The sequence below is a fragment of the Lolium perenne genome, chromosome 7 (genome assembly GCF_019359855.2).
Source record: "Lolium perenne isolate Kyuss_39 chromosome 7, Kyuss_2.0, whole genome shotgun sequence".
Classification (NCBI taxonomy): domain Eukaryota; kingdom Viridiplantae; phylum Streptophyta; class Magnoliopsida; order Poales; family Poaceae; genus Lolium; species Lolium perenne.
Window position 1 is genome coordinate 165433118 of NC_067250.2, and position 5385 is coordinate 165438502.

General features: G+C 49.6%; 1 long non-coding RNA gene across 1 annotated transcript; it reads left to right on the forward strand.

Moving 5' to 3' along the window:
• The first annotated feature begins 842 nt into the window (after positions 1 to 842).
• Positions 843 to 3884, forward strand: LOC127300986 (uncharacterized). The gene is made up of 5 exons (XR_011749310.1): positions 843 to 1166; positions 1257 to 1543; positions 1633 to 1752; positions 2242 to 2326; positions 3648 to 3884. It is a non-coding gene; the product is annotated as an uncharacterized lncRNA (long non-coding RNA).
• Positions 3885 to 5385: the final 1501 nt, after the last annotated feature.

Sequence of the window (5385 nt, forward strand, 5' to 3'; positions counted from 1 at the left end):
TTGTTTTTAGGTTCGAAATAAGAGATAGTTTGGAACGTTGGATCTCAAATGTATGGTAGATGGTGGCACCAAGTCACAATGAGATTTGGAGGCTTCAAGTCACTGCAGCTCTGTCCTTTTATTTTGACAAACTGCAGAGCCGCTGGTGCATCTATGGTTGCGTACGGCCGACGCCGATTCTTAGCAAGGAAGTTCTTCCTATAAGTAGTAGTATCCATACTCCACTGTAACGGCCCCGGGTATACCCCTACTATATTCATTTGTTTGTTTTCTTTTTGTGCATCATCATGCATCATGCATCATATCATCCACAAGATTTTATCAAATAAAAATTATCTTGAATAAAAACTATTTTGTGTTTCCCTCTCATATGGTTTTATAATAACCCTCCCCCCTCTATTTCTTTTAACAAAACCCTAACAATCAAAACTATATTAATAAATAAAACTATTTCAAATGTTTCACAGTTTTAAAAACGGTTTGGTTTTGTTTGGTTTTGTTTTCAAATACCAAAACAGTTTTGAAAATAAGAGAGAAAAGAAAAGGTTTTTCAAAATCAAACCCTAACTCTAACAGGCTGCAGCCCCCTGGCCCATCTCTCTCTCTCTTTTCCTTCTCCCTTCCCCGGCAGCCCACTTCCTTTCTCTCCTTCTCTCCCTTTCTTCGGCCCAGCCTTGCCAGCCCACCTTGGCCCGCAACCTGGCCCGTACCCCTTCGAGCCTCCTTTCCCCTTGTCGTCTTTCAACCTCACGCAGAGAGCGTGAGCTCCACCTGCGTGGTCCTCCCTCACCACCGACGCCCCCACCTCACCTGCCCCTCCCTCGCTTTATCTCCTCTGGACCACGGCATCTCTCCAACCACCCGCTCTCCTCTCTCACGTCTCCTTGTTTTCTTCTTCCTCTCCAAGGCAGAATCGGAGGAGGAAACCCCCCTCAGTACACCTCCTCCTCGCCGTCAATCCGCCGTTTCCGACCACCCCAAGTAGCGCCGCCACCTCCAATCGAAGTGCATCGCCGTCCTCTACGACATGGCGGAAGGAATTGACTCGGGGCGCCCTATCCCGACCGCTTTTTCGCCGACTCCTCGCGTCGGCCTTCGTCTTCAACCTTCGATTCCGGCGACCGCCCTCCTCCTCTTCCCTCGCCATCGACATGTTGAGCTCCAGGGTAACTTTGCGCCCCTCCTGGACCCCCTCTTCCCCTCCCTAGCCTCTGCTTTCGTTTTCTCACCGTGGTGGCCATGCCTTTTCCCCGCAGACCTCGTCGACGGCAGCACTCCGGCCTCCTCCTGGCGACGGCGCCGCCTCCCCCTGACCCGCGCCGTCGAGGCGAACCCGGCGCCCCCTTCTTCGCTTCCGGGGACGCCCCACATCGCCCGCTCTCTTCATCGCCGCCCGCGGTGACCACCTTCCTGGAACGCGCACGGCGTCACCGTGTCGAGCACCTTCTGTGCGTGCACGCTTGGTCGCCACGTCTTCAGCCACGTCGTCCGCCACATCAACGTCCGGGCCCAGTCGTCAGCGTCCGCACCTAGTTCTTCCCCGGTGAGAAAATCCTGCAGATCCAGATCCGAATCCGTTTTTCACACAGCCCCCTGCATCTTGTTCTTCCTAACCCGCAGCCCCTTGTCCAGTAGGTTTTCTGGAAAACCCCCTGGACCTCCTGCAAACCAAGCCGAGGCCCTCTGCTTGGTCAGCTGCCGTGTCAGTGCCCCTGGGCCCGCTCGTCAGCCCCTGTGGCTGGAACCTCTTCGGTATAAAACAGTTTCCCCTTTTCCTGTTTTTCTGAAAATTCCAGAATATGTGTATATCTCGTATAAATCATATCTTTTAAACTATAACTCGAAATAAAAAGTGTTCTATATGAAAAATGATCATAAAAATATGAGGAACATGAATATGCCATCCATACATCTGTTTGCATCTTGCATCATGTCGTCCGATGATAGTTATGCATGTTCACCTCACATATATGCGGAGTATTTCGGATTTCCGCCTAAGGATTTCCCTGCTCCGTTTAATATTGAAGTAGCTCATCCCTGCCATGATATGCCATGCTAATCAACACTTAATTTTGTCGGTAGAAATGCAACTCCAACCTAATTTGTTTGTCCGGGGTTCCGACTCCGATTAAATTGGATAAGATGCATTGCACCATCTATGCCATGTCATGCATATCATCATGAACATGCTGGATCTTCTTTATCCGTAGTAGTAAGACTTGCATACGTTGTGTGTTCCAGCATTTGCTTCTTCCCGGATAGGATCGCGAAGTGGTGTGGTGAGATACGACAAGTTCTCCGGATGTTCCTCGGCAATCTCTAGCAGGCAAGCATTTTCCCTTATACTCCTGTCCCTGCAGGAGTCGCTCACCTATTTTATTTTGCCTTCTCCCTCATGCTATCCTTAAGTTGCGTTCTTGTCACGTGTCCCTTCCACTTGTTACCTCAACCAGCCTATATGGACTCCACCAACCTCGTACAACTATTGTTTGGTTATCGGGTCTGCCTTGCGAGTCGTAGTGCATGCTAGTGCCGTTTTATCTCGTTATCGTTGCTGTTATCTTATCGGGATATGTTGGGTTGTTGGGAGGTTATCACATGCTATATCAATTGTTGGAGATACACATGCTTTACTTAATTGTTAACAACTTAAATTTTAAGCAGAGGCATCTGTGAGCCCCTTTGCGAAGGCATCGGAACTTTGACTTGCTAATGTCCCCTAGGACCCGAGTTCTTGTTATCTGTTCCGAGATTGAGCGCTCTACCCGTACGTGGGGGAGTGGGACCCCCATCACCCACTACCTTTCCTCGAGTCTATTTATTGGGAGCCACAACCTTGGTTTTATTTGCCTATGCCATGCTTTACTTACTGTTGCCTTCGGGTGTTTACTTCCTGTTGCCTTCGGGTGTTTATATTCTGTACCGTACCTTGCGGGACGTTTAGCGAAGCGTGTGGTTCGCACGCCTAGCCGCCGGCGCAAACCTCTGGGTCCGTATCGGAGTACGGCCGGACTTCGTCACGGGTAGCCTAGTTGGGTGGCTCCCATTTAAACTTTCTCTTGCATTGGGAACGGTCTTGATGTGAGACTCCACCTGTAGTAAGTGGGTTCGAGCATGCGTATGGTTACATTTGGGCAACCCCTGCAGGGTGTACATCTTATCGATAAGCCGTGTCCGCGGTTATGGACGACTTGGAATTGTATAGCTTGATCATAGAACAACTTACACTTTTATCTTGTTGCTAATAATCTGATAATAACTTGCGTAGTAATATAGCCTTACTACAACCGTTACCCAATAAAACTTGTCCACCGTTGAGTGCCTTTTACATTTCCTCTTCGCAATTGTTGGAGGGGATATGTGTAATCGGCTGGGTTATGTTTGTGTAGTATTTTATCTGTTACCTTATGCGCTCTCTCACCTTCTCTGATTAGACGTATGTTGTAGAGTGTCTCTATAGGTTTTTAGTGCTTGCGCGCTGCCGCTTAACCCCACCATATTGCCTATGACGTTCCTCTTGCGTCCTCTAAGTCCCCTGCGTGCCTCAAGTACAAAGGACGACTGGTTGACGAATGCTTATACGTCTTGAAGTCTTGTTAAGTACGAACCCGTACTTATTGCTGCTTCTACGGGATATAACCGGGCAGGTATGAAGATATGTTCGATGAAGACGACGTTAGCAAGGTTACCCTTCCGGCTTGGCCTGGGCAGGGTTATGGACGCCGCTGGTTATCTTCAGGACTCTTAGTCCAATTTGTATCTTGTCCGTACTCGGATGTATTCGCTCTTCTGTATGATTTGGATCTTTGTATGTATCTATTTGTATCTTGACTCGTTGGAGTCGTTGTTGTAATATATGTATCTTGTGGGCTCTATTGTAATCCTGTTGTAATGTTACCGCTCGTGTTAATTCCTCTGGCATCACGTGTGTGATTCGTTGCGCACGTCGTGTCGGAGGGCGTCTCTGGATCGATATCGTGCGGATTTCGGCGGGATCGCTGGAATCCTCAGGATACCGGTTTGGGGGCGTCACATCCACTCCAAGGCATGCATTAAAAAAAGAACCCATCCCGTTCTCGTGTTCCCGATCACTCTTCTCTGAAGATGGAGGAGGCCCTCTTCTTGTGCCCCCTCTTCCTGCTGCCCTTCAAACCCCCCATATCCAAGGTCGCTCCCTTCCGATTTCATTCTTAGGTTCACCTGTGAGAAATGTCAATGACAACTAATGCCACGTACGTTGTTCCGTGCAGTGCAAGGGCGGTCATATGGGCTGTCGGCGCTGCGTCGGCGAGCTTGCGCCGAACCCGTGCAAGAAGTGCGAGCAGCCGGTGAGGTTTCCGCCGTCGAATCGATCTGGGGCAAGATTGCCTCCGTCGAATCGATCTGGGGCAATGGTCAAGTGCGTCGGCTGCCAGAGCTTGGTCGCCTCCACGGAGTCCTACAACCACTATATCGTGTGCCCGCATGGTCCGTGCGGCTGCACAGAGGCCATCAATACCGGCTGCAGCTTCACCGGCCCGCCGCGGGAGCTCCTGGTACACCTCCAAGCATCCCACTCCATCCCAGTGTTTACGTTCCAGTATGGTATACCCGCCTGGTGCATAGTCCGTGTTCCGGTACAACCGCAGTGACACCTGTTCATCGGCAGTGGGGAAGAAGACGGTAGCATGTTCGCCATCACCGTTGGCGCGCTCGGCCCGACCACCATTGTGTCCTGTGTGTGCATCAGGTCGGCTGCGTGCTTGTTTCCGATGTACAAGGCGCAGCTGCTGGTGATTGGTCCGCCGGCGCCGGCTGGGACAAGTGACCTCTCGACGGACACCTTGATGGCGGTAATCGAGCCGACGAGCTCCCCGACGCCTAGCTCGATCATGTTGTAGCAGCTCACTTCTTTCCTAGCGGTGCCGCCCCGTTACGCGAAGCAGAATGGAGGGCAGCGTGTGTTGCCTATCTGCGTTTGCATCAACAAGAAGGTTATACAATAATCTTCGTTTAGTCATACTGCAATGTAGTTACTCGAAGATCGGAGGGACTAGTTTAGTTCGAAATAGGGTTCGTTCGGATGTATTTTGGACTTGTATAGTAGTACTACTACTCCAGAACTATTAGCTAGCTAGTTGGAGTGCTAGAATGCAGCTCGGAGTATTAGTATTTTGGTAGTACTACTAGTATATATATGTGACTGCAAGTTCAAACTAAAATGGAGTATTTCTTGCTAATGTTGTTCTCTTGGAGTCATCATTTTTTTCTGAACGTGTTAACTATGCTATTGTCTAAGGATTCGTTTAGATTTCTTTGGTTGAATTCATATTTCGTTTCTTTCTAATTTGGCAAAACTGAACTGTCATGGGCATTCTTACAAGGTCGCTGAAGTTTCGAAGTTTC